The sequence below is a fragment of the Ictalurus furcatus genome, chromosome 10 (assembly GCF_023375685.1).
Source record: "Ictalurus furcatus strain D&B chromosome 10, Billie_1.0, whole genome shotgun sequence".
Classification (NCBI taxonomy): domain Eukaryota; kingdom Metazoa; phylum Chordata; class Actinopteri; order Siluriformes; family Ictaluridae; genus Ictalurus; species Ictalurus furcatus.
This window is the reverse complement of record NC_071264.1, coordinates 4,683,054-4,702,048: the sequence shown is the minus strand read 5'-3', so window position 1 is coordinate 4,702,048 and position 18,995 is coordinate 4,683,054. Positions and strand designations below refer to the sequence as shown.

General features: G+C 38.3%; 1 long non-coding RNA gene across 1 annotated transcript in view; it reads right to left on the bottom strand.

Moving 5' to 3' along the window:
* Nucleotides 1–232: 232 nt before the first annotated feature.
* Nucleotides 233–18,995, bottom strand: part of LOC128613712 (uncharacterized) — a 32,036-nt gene continuing 13,273 nt past the window's right edge. Inside the window, exons 3-5 of the long non-coding RNA XR_008386928.1 lie at nucleotides 13,989–14,077; nucleotides 5,426–5,483; nucleotides 233–3,068 (exon numbers count right to left, since the gene is read on the bottom strand). This is a non-coding gene — a long non-coding RNA (uncharacterized LOC128613712). The remainder of the gene's footprint in view (nucleotides 3,069–5,425; nucleotides 5,484–13,988; nucleotides 14,078–18,995) is intronic.

The following is an 18,995-nucleotide window of genomic DNA, read 5'->3' as shown; positions in this document are numbered from 1 at the left end:
TTGCCTTTATCGTCCAATACCGATTATCGCCCGATATGTCGGTGCATCTCTAAATAATATACTTTAACTTGCTAAGACGTCTTTTTTCCCCCTCAGTGTTGCTAAGAGACTCACTGGCAGATGCTTGAAAACCACTACTTGAGTAAGTTAATTAAGACTTGCATGTTATCCCAATCTCAATGTCCCAATTGTTTGGCACAATCCTAGCTTCAGTCTGAAGAGCCAAAATACAACCTATGTACACTCACCGGTCACCTTAAAAGGAACACCTGTACACCTGCTCATTTATGCAGTCATTCAATCAGTTTCTAATCTTCAACTGTCCAGTTTGGGTGAGCCTGTGCCCATGATGGCCTCAGATTCCTGTTCTTGATTGACAGGAGTGGAGCCTGGTGTGGTCTTCTGCAGTTGTAGCCCATCCACTGCAAGGCTTGATGTTTTGTGCATGCCGAAATGCTTTTCTGCTCACTACAGTTGCAAAGCGTGATTATTTGAGTTGCTATAGAATTCAAGTCATCTTGAAGCAATCTGGACATTTTCCTCTGACCTCTCTAACCAACAAGGTGTTTCCACCCACAGAACTGTCACCCACTGTTCTTGGTTTTTCGCACTATTCTGTGTAAACTCTTATTGACTGTTGTGTGTGTGAAATTCCCAAGAGATTACCAGTTTCTGAAATACTCAAACCAGCCCATCAACACCAACAACGATGCCACGGTTAAAGACAAAGAGTCCACACTTTTTCTACATTCTGATATTGGTGATTAACTGAAACTCCTGATCTTTGACACTGCTGTAGTTAGTGTAGGTTAATGTTACTGCAGGTCAACTCATCAATGATTGATCTCGCTCTGTCTTAGAGATGAATAGCAGAGAAAAAAAAGCAAGCTGACATTATTTGCAAGGATATTTTCACAGATGTTTTGATCGTGTGTGATGGTATGTGATATAAACTATACAATCTGCTATCATAATTATTCACACACATATACACACACACACACACACATACACACATATATATATATATTTATATTTTTACTGTTTTGAGTGGAGATCCCAAAATCAAATTAGAAAAGGGACAGAGCAGCTCCACAGCCTGTTTCATACATTTCTGTATATTTTTATACATGGTGTGACATATTGAAGCTATAACATCCTTCTCAATCACTATTGGAGCTCCATCACCTTATTCCACGTGATCGTGTATGCATACATGTATGTATGCATGTATGCATGTATGTATGCATGCATGCATGCATGCATGTATGCATGTATGTATGCATGCATGCATGCATGCAATGGACTCGTGCGTCCCATCCAGTGTGTATTCCTGCCTCATGTCTATTGTTCCTGGGATAGGCTGCAGAGCCAATACAACCATGATTAGAATAAAGTGCTTACTGACGCTGAATGAATTTGCATATTATATTCTTTTTTCCCTTGTAATACAACTCTGTTACTTTTTAATGGCATGAACATAACAGTTTCCTCTTTTATGCGTTGACATAGCCGTATTGTTTCTTCTAAGCATCTCAAGATGACAAAAACCACATGGAGAGCTACAGAGATTAAAGATGGCAGCCATTATGGCATTTGGATTGAACTCTAATCTAATGTTAATTAATCCAGATGACTGATTGACAGTCGCCCCCCCCCCCAAAAAAAAAAATACAGAGGTTCCTCTGCACTCTCACCCAGACACTGATACGATAAAGCAGTTCAGCTACTTTACCAATATAATTTGGATTAATGTTTCGTGAACGAACAGCAACGAGACGTAATCTCGGTTTAGCCTAGAAAGGGCCAGTACATTTTCTCAGGCTCGTGTAAACTGTAGCAGATAAATATTGAGGTCACTAAGCCTCCTCTGCTCATTCAGGTTAGCCTCCAGCTAAAAAAAAAAAAATGTTTAAGCAGACAGAACCTGGGGCATAATTCCAACAAAACACTCCTTTGGGCCATAATCTAACACTTTAAACATTCGTGCCTCCGTGCTTTCAATTTTAGAAAAGTTAAAAATAAAAGGTCAGTGAAATATATTAAACAATTTGCTTCAAATGCTTAGATGGAAACAAATTTCATGAAGGTTCTAAGGTGTGTGTGGTTGATAAAAAGTCAGGAAAATGGCGAGAATAAACCTTTGCTTTGCTCGGATATAAACTACACACCCGGCTGTGGTATGGTAGTGAATTATTAAAGCAATAAAACACAAGGAAGCAGTGACAAATATTCTTTACTCACATGTTCCCCATTAATGCAAGTAGTGTTCTGTACCTGCGGATATTCTTTGCGATACAGTCCAATTCTTCATAATGTGGAGATACAAGCAATACTAAGCGCGAGTTAGCAAAAGATTTCATCATCTCAGTTTGATAACGTGGGACGAGAAAGACTGGGACACAGTTGCATTCATTGTTCAGTGAGCTTTCCTTCACAGTGCAACCCACCGACAGCAATGAATGTTGATTGTGACCTTTGATAGAGGTTTTTTTTTTCCCCCCCCGAGCCCCAAGTACTCAAAAGCGGTTTAGAGGAGGAAGGCGACGTCCCAGGACAGTCTCTCGATATTTGAGCCCGTGTTCAGGAGTGTTGACAGAGTTTGGCCATGGGGTACAATCAACGGTCGATGGTTTTGTCAGTTTAGCTCAAACTCACCGACAGCGTTGAATGTTCGCCGAGGCAAACGTGGACCTGATGGTGAAGCGGTACGACCTTGACCTCCAAGGAGACAACAGAGTTGATGTCAGGTCACAGGAACATCATCCATACTAATAAACTAGTAGCCATGTTAAAAAAGCGTGCAAGTTTAATTATTCAGTCTCAGTTCATTTCTACTATTATAGAAAAACTATTTTTCCATCTAAAAGGCATGCAATGAAATCTTAATGGAAAACCCTAAAACCAGCTATGTTCTATGGTTATGTTAAAAAGGCCTGTCTGCTAGTTAAATGCACATTCTCGCCATGTCAGGTCACATTAAACATTACACAGACACACAACCAAGGAACTGCTTTTCTGTCTTGGAGCACTCCAGGATCTGGCCTTAATCCAACTGACAACAGCCACTGAGGGAGAGACAGACAGAGAGAGAGAGAGAGAGAGAGAGAGAGAGAGACAGAGACAGAGAGAGAGAATGCTTTACAAAGTGCTCCATTTCTAGATTCTACACATCAGTAAATTTGTGGTTTTGAGAAATGCATATTTCTATAATTACTACAGAATGAAAGACATTATCAATGAGTGCAGGTGTGGAAACTTCTGCTGCTGGAAACCCTACTGTACTGACTGCTGAAGCTTTACAGAGAGTCAAGTGTGTAAAGGTGAAAAACCTCATCATGCAGTTTGCTCAAGAGCAGCAACAATTCACTCGGGGCACATTCTTTATACTGGGATTAGTCAGTTATCCAGTTTGGGTTGTCGTCATTTTCGCAGCTTTTTCCGTTCCTTGTAGACAATTCCGTGAGCTCAAAACCGTTTCATACGGAACATAAACAAGACTAGGATACGTGTGTATCTGTAAAACAAATCTGTTCTAGTCACAGCTGCTCCATGCCTTCGGAAGCAATGCACTGATAGAAATGTCATCATGATATAAATGGTGTTCACAGTACATTATGGTGTGTACTCATGAATTTCTTTATAGAAAGGTACCCTTTTAGTTGGAGCTTGTGTATCTGGAAAGCCACACACACACACACAAGTAATAAAACTAGGCTATTTTTTTTTTTTTTGCCACCCTGCTCTTAACATATTTTTAATTAAAGTGAAACTCTACCCTGAAACACACTGATATGTTATGATTATATTTGAGCATAAATTGATGGTAGACTGACATCACAGCAGGAAATAAATAAAATTAATGCTGTTAGCCCTTAAAAAAAAAAAAATAAATAAGAGCTTAAAATTTGATTCACCATTTTCCAGTGATGTTCAATATCATATTAATAAGAAAGCCAACCTAGAAGCAGTGGAGATGTTGGAGCAAACACCGGAGTTCAAGTTGCAGAATGCGATGCAGCTATATGACTAAGTTACAGCAGAGCCTTGGCTCAGCTAGTTATCTACGAGAAGATTAGCGTGATGACGTTAACGGTGGTATCAACATGAAAGCCTAAGCTTTGGAACCTGAGAAGCGTGTACAGACGAGGAGGTGAGAAAGCTGCACAGAATAAAGGACTAAAGCTTTAGCTTAGACTTAACAGAGAGCATTTCTCTCTGAAGTAAGAGCTAAATCCCACTACTCCACAGCAGGTGGTCGAATATTACTGTGGGTAATGCAGGAAACCATTAATCAAAATGAAAACAGACAAACATGCCAGTGGAAAATTGAATTTAAATTGTAACTAAAATAAAATTAATTACAAACTAGATCTCGAAGAGTACGTGTTTATTATAAAGATTAATATGCAAATGGTTCGGTATGGATTTTTCTCTTTGGCATGTGAATGTGTTGTGTTTTCAGACATATTGATGCTGTTACCTCTCAAGCCATTACTACAAGAGACTTTATATTGTACATTATGAATGTTTTTACATCTACATGGGTGTAAGTATAACTATACAGTGGGAGAAAAAAGTATTGGACGCGTCAACATTTTTGAACTACGTCTGTATCCTGATGTGAAGGTCTTGGGAGAGCTCTTTCATGAGATGTTATTTGTGTGACACCCGCTGATATTAATTTGCACAGATAGGGGGTATAATTACTTACGGATTTCAGCTGGTTCCTTGCCTTACCTTGCCTTGGAGAACTGCTTTTTCTTAGTGTGTTCAATACTTTTTTCCTGTGTCATTCCACTTTATTACACATAACTTTATTTATGGACTTCAATGTTGTGAATTCTTTATATTTCCGGATTTCTTGAGTTAATTCTGATGTCTGGTGAAAATTTCATGTGAATAACCTCATTGGAAATATATTTACAGAAAAAAAAAAAAAAAAAAAAAAAAAAAAAGTTGACGCGTTCAATACTTATTTCCCCCCACTGTACCTATTCAACGTGAGCTACTCACCTAACTCTGCACATGATGTGATAATCATATTTCACTGACATCATTATAATTTGAATTGATTTGATAATTTAACCAGTTTCCTACCCAAGTTAAAAGAATGAGCATGAAGAAATCAAGCTTAAATCATGCAATCTTTACAATTTCATGACGATTCAATATCTATTAATTAATATTAAGGAACAAAAAATTATTTTTAAAATGTTCATCATGGCCTCAAGTCTCAATGTATATGGCCTTTCCAATCATGGGAGCATGCAATACAACTATTTATTAAGTTCTGCTGAAAGTACCAAATTCATCGGTGTACAATTATAAAAACTGGATCTGGCATGCATCATTTTACCTTGTATTTAATAAAACTTGTGGATGGTGAAGAGGTGTTTTTGCTTATCTGTGTGGTGGAGTTTACCTGTGCTCTCTTCGGCTCCACATCTGATACTCCAGTTTCATGGCAGATCAAAATGATGCTAAAAAACAAACACACACAAAAACCCCCACAAATTAATCATGTTTTAGTACTGCGTAGAAAGAAGAAGAAGAAGAAGAAAAAAGCATTGAGTGCATCTCAAGATATATATACCTTGATCAGAACTCTAAACATATAGTTTTTTTCCTCATAGCTAATTACTGTGGTAGTGCTTTGATGGATAGTGTGTGGTTGTGGTTATGGTTATTCAAATTCTTGACATAATAGTTGACGCTAGTCACCCGCCATTCTCTCACACACATGCACACGCACACACCAGATTTACTAACAGCATCCTTTAGACAAAGTCCCTGCTCTAGCATTCACCAGCCACCAATTTCCTGCACACACAAGCACAGATGCACATACACAACTCTCGAATTTGAAAAGGAAATATAGTGCGTATCCGTCACATGCGAGTGTCTGTACATATTGTCCAGCTAAAATGGACCGACATTGGTAGAATGCCTTAAAATATATATTATATAAATATATTAAAGGAATGAACTTCAAATCCACGTGCTGCACATTTCTGAATTTGCTATATTGTAACGAAGCCGGGAAAATCGCTTCATCGGGAAATTAACGGTGTTTATGAAGCTGGTTATGGAAAAGGAAGGGGAGAAGAAAGAAAGAAAGAAAAAATGCAATGCATCAAGTCTCTAGGCGTGTGGTTCCCATTACTGTTAGGCACCAAATCCCATTAGATAACACAATTTTTACCATTTTAGAAAGTTGGTGAATAATGACTGGACTACACTGCTCTATACTGCTTCAGGAGATCAGCGAAATATGCCAGAACCAAACCGTTAATGGCTTCTACTGTTAAATGCAGGGCTTTATAGTTGATGCGAAACTTAATAGCCAGCCAGTGTAGTGTGATTAGACTTGGATATAAAAGGTTCTAAAAGCTTGCAGCATCGTCGTGATTCCTGGTGTCTGATCTCAACTTTATATACTCTATTGTATTTGCACCCTCAGCAAACCATAACAGCCTTTCATCCTAGCCGTGCGCAGGAAGCAGGATTGCAAAGGTTACTACATTACACTTAAGGACAGTTCATAGTGACCGTGAAGCTTTCTCAAGCGCTTTTCAGACGTGTGTGTGAGAGGCACATCACAAGCAGGAATTACATTTCCATTTTAAGGGCTCTGTCAGAGACCCATCAAGATTGAGCCTGCATGTCAAGCTGTCTTTGGTTTTTATGTTGTCACTATCCCCCCTACAACCGACATTTCTTTACGATTCTTCTTTAGGTTTATATACCTGATTTTCACTCCTCTCTCAGTAGCTACTGTCACACAGAAACACATTGGTGTGTTCCGATAGTTTTCCAATAATAATAATAATAATAATAATAATAATAATAATAAGCCTTGCCCAAGATTAATAGCATCGCAGTCATCAATGAATAAGAGAAAACAATACTTCAAGACTTCCTCCTTAACTGTATCTTTTCACAGAAGAATCATCAAGCTCGAACACTTCAATATTAGTACTACTGTTTTATCAAGATTTAACTTAAGGATGTTGATCATCTGACGAGCGAGCTTGCCCCCCGTATAAAGGTTTCGCTTGTGATTTTAAGGATTTAACACTATATAGGTAAAAGGTTATATATTTATCTGTTATACTTTATACCTTTAAGCTATATTTTGTTCTAAAATTACTTATGTATTCAGTGGCATTTGAATATGTAAATAAATAAAAACACAGCAAGCCGTATAAGTAAGGGATAATCCACGGCTAGGTGTGCGTTACACGATTTTAATGCAAACATCCCGCTTAGAGCACGGTCACTTGCCGTGTTTTACAAGTTAAAGCGGTCATTGATGTTTGCAGTGCAAAATTTGAACTGTATTTTACACGGTTTTACCCTTTAAAATGGCCAGAACTACCTGTGGTATACACAGTTTTAACCTTCCAGCCAATCAGAATCGAGTATTCGGACAGCCCGTGGTATGATGCAAGGAATAAAAACACTCTGGAATTTGTTGTTTTGTCAATGATTACATTTTGTTTAATTAAATAGAAGAATGCGTCATAGATTTTATCCATTTATATTCGCAAATTAATGTTGTGGACCATCTGCAAAACAAGTTCTTTCCTTTTACCACTAATTAAACGGTAATAAACCGTTAAAAAAAATGTCTCCTTACCATAGCATACCATAAATCAGAGCAAGAACACTTAACTTCCTGACCACAGCGATGCCAGCGTTACCACAGATGCAATCTACAATACATATTTCTCAAATTAAGTGGCTAAAACCAATTTGTTTCAAATAAAGACCTATAATTTCCATCTTGTTCAAGATTTCTTTATTTCCTGAAACACAAATGTTTACTTGTTAATAACAGTTAGCTAATTAACTGGTACTCTAGAGATGGATAAATAAGACTCAAGTCTATTCTTCAGATAGACTTTATACACTATATGGCCAAACATTTGTGGACACCGGAGGTTAAACCAAAGGGTCAAGATGTATATAGTAACTCTTTCCACTCCATAGCAGCCAACAGTCTCCTGACCTTTATCCTCTCATGAAAATGCAGAACTTTGGAGGAGGTATAATTAAAGCCACTGGTTAAAATCAAGGCAAAGCTACTATATATGGCAGGCAGTCTGCCAGTCACTGTGGGAGGGGGTGGTTAGATTTTACCCAGACAGAAGATGAATGTGTTCTACTGGGGGTTGAAACACCTCTTCAGTTCAACACCTGGCAAAAGACAAAAGGCTGATTATGATGTTTATCTGCTGAACATTTATGTAGGCGTCGGTGTACTGGGAGATCGTTGGCTCTGATAATGCTATCAGTTAAAGGCGTACGTACCCACAGCTCAGCTACTCTGAGTGTGAGGCTGAAATTATGTTCCAATTATGGTTAAAAAGGTGAAGCTTTAAGCACAATTTAACTTGCTGGTTCAATAAATTTTACTAATCATTATCATAAACATTATCACTGAATTAATCTTTATTCTATTTTGGAAACCCAGACAACGTGTTGGAAACACTTTCAAAGTGTTGAATTCATACAAAATACATCTAATGAACTACTGAAATCTAGGTCAAATAATCAAGTAAATTCTGAATGAATAAATAAATTATCTTTAATAAAATGCTTCAACATAACTCACTTTTTTTTTTTTTTTTTTACTGGTTTGTAGACACCTGAACGTCACACCCGCATGTGGTTCTTCCCCAAACTGTTGTCACAAAGTTGTAAGCACTCAATTGTATAGAATGTCTTTGTATGCTGTAGCTTTACAATTTCCCTTCAATGGAACCAAGCAGCCCAAACCTGTTCCAGCATGACCACGCCCCTGTGCACACAGAAAGCTCCATGAAGACATGCTTTGCCAAGTTTGGAGTGGAAGAACTCGAGTGTCCTGCACAGAACCCTGACCTCAACCCCACTGATGACCTTTGAGATGAACTGTGCCCCAGACCTGCTCATCGATATCAGCGTCTGACCCCATTAATACTCTTGTAGCTGAGTGAACACAAATCCCCACAGTCACGCTCCAAAATCTAGTGGAAAGCCTTCCCAGAAGAGTGGAAGTTATTAGAACAGCAAAGGGGGACTAAACCTGGAATGGGACATTCAAAAAGCACATCTGGGTGTGATGGTCAAGTGTCCACAAACCTTTGGCCATATAGTGCATAAAAATATTATAATAAATGTGATAATACATTTAGGAAGCTTCAGTACAACAAGCATTTAATAAAGGAAAAGAAATAACAGTTTTACAAGTCCATGAGTTTATTTTTTTTATTTTAACTATACCAGCAGCAGGCACTACGGTCAGAAAATCAACACATTCTGACCACTCATAATAGACTTCAACAGCACTATGCTATAAAAAGCATAAACTCAAACAAAAGGGGGGGGGGGGGACCTCTGCAAGAACTATGTAATTCCAAAAAAAATTTTTTTCCAATGCTTCTTGTGTTTCAGCTCATTGGCTGATCTGTGACTAGAACAAGATCACGAAACGATGTTTGAGATGATGGCCTCGTTCCCTCCAAACTAGGACTGTTTCTCGAGAATCACGACTTCAGAGCATGTGAGCCAGGTGGATGCGCTCTAATTGGACATTTTAATTGCAGATGTGAATTAATAGGTCCAACACAGACAGTGTAAGCACATTTAAACAAAGCTGTGGGTAAATTAAAAGCAGACACCGTGTTAAGGAGAAAGGCAGATTTTCCCATGGCAACCCCCAGCTGGGGCATGAATCCCGATGGTTCAGCAGTGTGTATGGGCTGAAAGAGTAGATTTCACTTATGTGTGCTCAGACCAGCTGTAGGCTAATGCATAGGCCCTGCACAACATTAAGCTATGGATCCTGAAGTTTAATATGGCTGCAAGCAATTTTAAGCCAGTTTTTGGGTCGTATTTATTTATTTAACCATTTTAAGGCATTTTGTGTGGAATGTGCACCTCTAAAGCAAGACATGACCCAAAGCAACAGCCCACAGAACTGCATCTACAGAGTTCCCGAAGAGTCAGGAGTTAAACTATACATACGCGTGATTCTGTATTTATTATTTATTTAAACTTATTTATCTAGACTTATTTTTATATTTACTTTTTCACTGCAGGTGAACAGTAGCATTGACATTGTGTGAAAGTGAAATATGAACAAGCCTTTTAACATGTTTAACAAATTTTAATTTTCAGCATAACGTTAATCCTTTCATTAGGGGTTTATGGGTGATTTAGGGTTGTTCGTGAAACTCAGAACTTATATACTACATACTACACATATCCAGTAAATCTACTAGTTACATACACTATATGGCCAAACATTTGTGGACACCTGACCATCACATCCATACTGTATGTGCTTCTTCACCACAAACTGTATCGAATGTCTTTGTGCGCTGTAGCATTACAGTTTCTACTAAGAGATCTAAACCTGTTCCAGCATGACAATGCCCCTGTGCACAAAACGAGCCTCCATGAGGACACGGTATGCCAAGTTTTGAACACCTTTCGGATTAACTGGAACACCGACCGCACCCCAGGCCTCCTCACCACCCAGCACGAGTACCTGCCCTCACTAATGCTCTTGCAGCTGAGTGAACACAAATCCCCACATCCACACTCCAAATTCTAGTGGAAAGCCTTCCCAGAAGACGGGAGGATATTATAACAGGAAAGCGGCGACCAACTCCGTGATAATGTGTGTGGTTTTAGAACGGGCACATAGGGGTGCGATTGTCAGGTGCCCACAAACTTTTGGCTGTACAGTGTATGAGAGACACACTTCTGGGAAGTCTGAATATTAGTAAGTCTACCCACAACATTCACACATGCACAGAGCAGTAAAATATGCGAGTTATAAGATGACAAGCAGTCGGTTCTTTAATTAGGTCTTACTGCAAGATGGAAATAACCCAAAGCACAGATATAACATATGCATTAGTCATGATAAAATGAAAAGCATTAAAAAGAAACATTGGTGGGTGAACTCATTTCATTGAATTCATTTCACGTGTACTAGACACAATACTTTAAATAATACTATCAGAAGCAGCTTTAAAAAAAGAAATAAATAAAAAGATACACATGTAATTTTTTTTTTTAAACTAGCAGTTATTAAAACCTGAACTTGACCCTTATCAGCTGTCAAATTATAGGCCAATATCAAACCTCCTCTTTATCTTTAACAACTTAAGAAATGCTGCAGCTCAGCAGATGAGCCCATTTACACAATTTTCAGTTGTAGTCCATCAGCCAGGACATGTTTGTAATCTGAGGTTTGCTTCTTCAGTCTTCAGCTGCACAGGGGCTATGAGGTTAATATAGATCAGTAGCTAACAAGTAAAGGAAGAATCACACCCAAAATCTTTCCCGTTAAATATATACCTACACCATCATCTCAAACCATATCTGAACTGAGGGGAGAAAAAGATTCCCTGGTTCAGTCAAAATAAAAAAATTAATAAAACATTGTGAATCTTTTTTTTTTTTTTTTTTTTACTTAAAAAAGCTAATTATTGAAATTAATTAAAATACTTTAAGTTCTGAACTAAATTAAATCATTTAAAAATGTATGACTAAAACCCAAAAGTGTATATTTCACATTCTTTGCTGGGGTAAATTTACTTTTCTCTTGGAAGTGCTCACAAAAAGAAAAAAAAAAAAACCCAAAAACGTAGTAATGTTTATTTGAACTGATTGCATGCTAAAAGTAGTGGTGCAGTTGTGTTTTTTTAACATGATATGCGTTTTGTTTTTGCAGAATTTCAAACTGATAAAATTTGGGTTGTTTTCATTATTTCTTTTTTTGTGCCAGCTTTAAGGCTTAAGTGTACTGTATTATGAAGTGTTTTGAAAGATCAAGCGTTTTCAGGTTTTTTTTTTGGTTCACCCGCCGTATTTCTCGGTCAGGTGTATGGTATGTGGGTGCGTGTGGACGTTAGTTAACTAGTCATGTCAGGTTCTGCCAGTTCAGTATTTATGAAGGCTGATGTAAAGTACATGTACTCATTGGAGTTCTACTTCTGCTTGGAACCATTTAAGGTGTCCATAGCCATTTAGTTGCAACAGTGAGAAATCTACATCGGATTTCGCAAATCATTTATGTAATTCGTTCTCTTGCATGAAACAATAAATTCACTTAACAAAAACAAAAGTTTGATGTACTTGTTTTGTTTAACAAAGTTTGAGTAAAATGTACTTAAAAAAACCCCACTGCTAATTAAGAATAATACTTGAGTAAATCTCTCTCCAATTATTTTTATATTACTTTAAATAATGTTACACAACATGCTGCCAATATGGTGGCCTTACGTCATATTGCATATATTATCTCCTTGCCAAGGTACCTGTACAGTGTTAACGCTTTGGTATCGCCACTGCTTCTCGTAATCTATCCACTGTAACAAACTCTCACTGGTATGAAAAGCCACACACGGTCTTTCACGCAGGTGCTACTTGGGTACCTCGCTGAGGTAAACTAACGAATTCCTGAGTATATCCTGTCCCATAAAAATGTTTCTTACAATTTGTTTTTAAAAACATTAGCCAGTTTTATTTAGTCCATGCACACTGTTCGTTTCAGTTTGGAGTGACATGAATGAAGGTTAGGGTCATGAGAAGGGGGGGGAGGAGAGGAAGAGCAGCACTCCAGAAACTAGAAGAACACCTTGTACAGCCATAGAGATAAAACACAGCGAGAGCACGTGTCTGCAGCTGTCCAATGCACAATCTGTGCAGTCATGGAGTTAACAACATGGCGTCCACAAGAACCTATGCATAGAAGAGCCAGCTGGCAGTGTACACACTATGGAAAAATTATATACATGTATTTTTTTTTTTTTTTTTTACACTGTAAATATAAATTCTGTGACTACACCCTGTACGTTTGAACAACTCTGAACAATCGGTCCCTTCACAAGTGCAGCTGTTTCCCGTTTTTGTAATAGTGCATTTTCTTCACAAAAAGAACGGCGTCACATGACCAGTGTGCGCTCTATATATTTTAACAACTATGCGTACACCACACCAAAACCGCCCCCTCTTTGAAGCATTCATTTTGTGTATGTGTGTGGGGTTTTTTTGCAATGGTTTAGTTAATATTACAATAATCTCTACTCAGCATTCAGTTAATATAAACAAACATGCATCACTACTGTATATGATCACAAAGTCCATTCATTTACTGTAATGGGCACTTTCACAAGGTTTGGATGTTTATGGAAATGGATTTTAATCAGAGCTCTCAGCGGTTATCTTGCACTTGTATTTACATTATCAAACATTCTTATGGTTTTGAGACCTGGATGACCATGATCAGAAAGCTCTGAGATCTTCGTTGGAAGTATTCTCGATCACTGATAGGTTCAGGAAGTGTTTAAAAATGCAAACAACGGCTTCATTTAAAAGCATATATGACGCCACGTACTTAACTGACAATGAACTTGATGTGAACTTACATTTGCTGTGAAAGATGGGAGGAAAGAAAATGTTTGCATTTGCAGCTGTATGAGTCAGTCAGTGAGGCCGGTGGACAGAGATGCAGAAGAGAACTGAGAATGTGGGGGTGAATTAACAGTACAGTCAAACTGAAGCAGGGGTGAGACATGACGTTAAATAGAGTCTAGTCTTTATTCTAATATCTACTCAATTCATCATGCTAAAAATATCTGCCCAATAAAATAAAATAATACATACATAAATAAATAAATAAATAAATAAACCCCACACAGTTTATGAGAAAGGCCAAACTGGAGATAATCTCAGTCTAAAATGTAAATTGTGAAGTACGGTTATGACTACACAGACCGAGACCGCCATTTCGAGGTCTCTCTCGTATGAATGGTTAGTATAGATCATATAAAGTACTGTTTCATGTTATTCCAGCAAAGCTGAAAAAGGGTTTTGTAAGTAAATCCTGAGTTCTAAATATTCGTGCATTGGGGGAGGAAAATAAATAAATAATAATAAAAAAGTTTTTCACTAAACTGAATTGTTCCCTTCAGCCAACAACTTACCCTCACACTCCTGTCAGTCCCAACCGCGTGTTTGTATTCTGCTGGCAGCGAGATGATGCCACACTGATACCATGTCCCGCTGCAGCTGGCTACGAGAGACAGAAAACCCCATTAATGTCCCCAGTTTCACCTTCAACAAACCTCCATTTAGAGAACAAGACAAAACACTGAAGGAATGCAGGAATTACGGGCTGAGATGTAATGTTACCGCATCTATAAGTTTTAACATTTATGTAACACAGTTAAATAAATAACGGTAAAAGAGGTGAGTACATACTACACTGAGGCTTTATTACCAATATCAGGTGTACCATCACCACTGTTATATCCAAACAATACACTGGCCAAAAATAAAATCGAATTTATTTGATTCCCCCGCCGCTTTACCGTAATGGGCCTCATCTACCAAGCTGGGTATGAACTGATTTATTCGTTAAAAAAAAATCCTTTTTTTTTTATTTTTTGAGGGAAATTTATTAAAAATAAAAATAAAAATAAAAAAATAATAAATAAACAGTTCTCATCCTACTCGTGCTCCTCAAGACCAAACTATTGTAAACTTATAAAAAATATAATTTGCATGAATTCCTGTACTATAGTCTCTATAAAAATAAATAAATGGATAAATAAATAAATAAATAAATAAATATCCTCACAAAGGGCTCGACATTTCACTTGTCCCAGACAAGTGTTATTTTTGGATTGGCAAGTGAAAGAATTTTACTTGCTCAACCAGACAAGTAGCCTGAAAACATCAATAACAAAAACAACAACTACAATAACAACCACCACCACCACCAACAAAACCACCAACAACAGGCTTTATTTGTGATCTAGCCTTTGTGATACAGTTAGTAACAACCAAGCTCAGGTATGACACACTTCTGTCCCATGACAAAAGCAAACGCTACCACGCCAATGGACAACATGAAGGCAAATATGATCAGAAAAATTAATTACCACATCACTGTTTGGTGCGGTGCTGTTTAAACTTGAATGACTCAAGTAAGGTGTTATGAGCTGATAGATGCAATACACTCTCAGTGTTCCAAGTAATTATATTTACACCACAATTTTAAAAAAATTTAAAATAAAAGAAAAAAGAAACAAAAAAAAAAAGCTTTTTTTCCCTATCCGGGCAAGTAACATTTTTGAATTGTGAATGTGAAGTGAATGTCATGTGGTTGTCCTTTAGACAAGTAAATTGGTCGATGCTTAATGTCAAGCCCTGTCATGCTAGTTCACGAGGTCCGGGACCAAGAGTACCAACGAGGACATTTTGCGAAAACCAGTCGTTTTTATAATCATTGGCACGAATTAAATAAATATAAAAAAATAAAGAAAGCATGCCAACACAAATACGTAAATTAAGACAAATAAAACCATTGTGAAAAAAGAAAAAGCTGCATGTTCTCCCAATGCTTCGGGGGTTTCCTCCGGGTACTCTGGTTTCCTCCCCCAGTCCAAAGTCATGCACAGTAGACCGTTGGGCATCTCGAAATTGTCTGTAGTGTGTGAATGTGCGTGTGACTGTGCCCTGCGATGCAGGGTGTCCTGCAGTCCCATGGGACAGGGTCCAGGCTCCTCCACGACACTGTGTACGATAAGCGGTACAGAAAACTGATGGACAAAAGAATAAATGGAGGGCGGGCCGGTCTGTCTGCACGTAGCCGTTAGCTGTAAACCAGCGGCTCAGCTGACGGACGATTTAGCGCTTGCCATGCTTGTGTCGGAAAGGATGTTTACAGACTGGTGTGATTTTCTTTTTTTTTTATATATATATTTTTTTTTTTCGGAGGATGAAAGCTGGCTTATAAATCTTCTTTTAACACTGTACAACCCTTTAGATCCAGCACGTCGTCCAAGACACTTAAAAGCAGTTTCTCTGTGTCCGTGTTTATATGGGTACAGTGGAGATCTTTTTTTACCCTCTCTTCGGTTTTCATATCAGAGTAACTTCTTTTTACCTCACCTGACTCACACCTAATTCACTTTTCCTATAATTTGTCTCTAGATTTTTCAGGTGCTGTTACACTGTTAAATAGTTGTTGGGTTTTTTGGGGTTTTTTTTGGCACAGAAACAAGTCAGGGAGAGAAGTGAGAACTTAAAAACTTGTACATTTTCATTCACCGCTAGGATTAAAAAAAAAAAAAAAAAAAAAAAAAGTCAGTTTTGTGTTTTCAGCCCTCTGTGCTCAACCTTTTATGGAGTTTTGTGGGGATCACTAAATGCAAATGAGCTGTGTCAGGAACGTGCTTTTTACTTTACAAGTGCCGTATGGAGGAAAAAAAAAAAAAATCTGCATTTTCTGAAACTTGTAAATTTGTGGAAGTTTTAGAGTTCAGTTTGGTTACGCAAACATTTACACCCAACTTGACTAAAAGTATGATAAATGAGGCCCATTGTTAGTGTGGATTTAGCTAGGATTTCCTTCCTAGCTAAATAAAACAAATGCGTAGCAAAATAACTCCCAGCACTGATCAGCTGGGACTCCTGTGAGCATTAGGTTCTTCCCAAAATCATGCAGGAAAATTATAGTCGGTTATAGTGGGTAGAGCTTTAATACTGTAGGAGCTCCAACTGTACTAGAATTATGCTCAACAGTGTCCCACAAGAGGCAAATAAAGGCACAAAGAAGAGAAGAAAGACACTCATGCTGTGTACAGTGTGCATGTATCATTAAACATCAATTCTTATCTCGGTTTTAAACACCAACAGCCACTTTATCACGTTCCTTCTAAACTAGACTACAAATGCATGTGATGATTCGTTTGTGTTGGCCACCGCAAGGAAGTGAGTATAATGTCACCAGCTTCATGAGTCACAACACAGCGAAAGCAGTTGCCTGAATTAAACGACAATAAACAGGATGATTAGTTTACAGATCCTCTGCAGCTGCTGAATTGAACTCGAGGCTACGATGCTTGTTGGCCAGATTGTTGCGACGTTGCTCGTGTTGGCCGTCCTGTAGTTGAGGGAGTTCCAGTGCGACACCATTTGTGTTTGCTTAGGGTTGGCATACTTACATACAGAATCTAGCATTTAAAACGATATCACAGATATAAAACTTTAGCAGGTATACACCGTGTCAGTAAGGTTCTGAATCACTCAGACGTTTTGACCACCGTTAGACCACAACGTGAGTTGTTTTAACATATGATTTCACTTGTGTTCCTCCCAGGGTGATCAGCAAATTAAACAAATCTGTTTAGCCAGGTTCTGTTCAAACAGGAAGATGAGGGTCAGTCATTTTACTTCCTTTCAACCTAGGCTTGGGACGATAGTATTGTGTCAGCGATGGATTCCAAATACCACGATATCCACCAAGTCAAACTAGGCTTGCTGCAGATGGCCGGTGTTCCGGCCACACACCGATTACATCACTGCCCACAGCGGTACCGCCCCCACAGTCGTTTAGTTCAGTTAGAGAATGGACGCTGGAATTAAAAACTGAGCACGTCTGCAGAATTTGGCGTGGTCCAAGTCGCAGCACAGATCAGCAGGAGTCAGATTTCATTCATCACATAACGAGAGTGAGGCGAGCTGACTGACAAGACGACGGCGGAAGATTTGGTTTCAAAAGGTCCATGTTTAATAATAAAAATGAGTTTGTCATTATACTGTTTTGTAGTTGTTATGTTATTCATTAATAAAAATAATAATAATAATAATAATAATAATAATAATAATAACGATAATAATTAACCCACCATTCAAGCGACTGCCTCCCCGAATTGCGGCTAATTCGAAGGCGAAAGTGAAATGTGCTCGACCACAGGGGCATTCGTAAGCGAGGGGGGAAAAGCCCCCCGGCAGATTTAAGATAGACAAAAATAAATTGTGTTGCATCTCACAGTTTGTTTCCTTTCCACCTGTTTTGTATCCTGTACGAACCTTAATAACCTGCCGTCTGTTTTTGGAGCAGAGCAACACAACGTGATTCAACTTGTCTGGGCTCGCCAAACATAAACCCATGAACGTCTTGGCTCTCAAAGCATGCATGGAGATTTCAATTAAGGAAATGACACAGCGTGATGTTTATCAGGGTGACGTCACTATACAGGAATTCAATAAGCATCTTGGCTGCTGTTCGACACGGAGCACAAGCACGTGTAGTTTCCATCCATCCATCCATCCATCCATTTTCAGTACCGCGTATCCTACACAAGGGGAGCCTGGAGCCTATCCCAGGTGCCAACCCATCACAGGGCACAGTTAAGGTTAAAAAATGATTTTTCTTAAAAACCCAAGTGAAAAGGAGAAAAATTACAGGCAGAATCACACATACACACACACACACTACAGACAATTTGGAAACGCCAAATCAATCAATGTCTTTGGACTGGGGGAGGAAATCCGAGTACCCCCGAAGCACGGGGAGGACACGCAAACTCCGCACACACACACACACAGGGCAGAGGCAGAAATAATATTTTAGTTACAGCTAATAACTCACCATGTATATTCTCGACTGCAGTTTTGCAGCATTCCTGTTACCTTGTTAAAATGTAATTTAAAAAAAAATTTTTTTTTAAAAAAACAACCAAAATGCTAATGCTAGAGATTGCTGCTAAACACCAACTAAGATCGTTAATATCTCACAAAAAAATTAAAAAATACCAACAGAAGGATTTGTACATAACCATGCGTAAACTATTGATGGCTATGTTTTATTGTAAAGCTTGGTTTATTTAAGTCGTTTTATGTATTTTTGTTATATTTGGAGTTTGTAAAGCCAAATAAGAATGCAGCAAAACCTATTCACTGTTTAATCATGAATTATGAAGTAAACTGTACATCATAACAACGGAAAAAGATCAGTTACGTTGCTGAGCACAAAGGTTTTATAATCTGTACCTCAAACGGCACTCGTACAGTATACAACCCCACACACACACGCGCACACAACTTAGGATGGAAAACAGAAATACTACAAGTGATAACAGTCTAACCTCGAACATTACACGGCTGAGAAGTACATCTTACGAGTGCAGCTCCTATGTTAG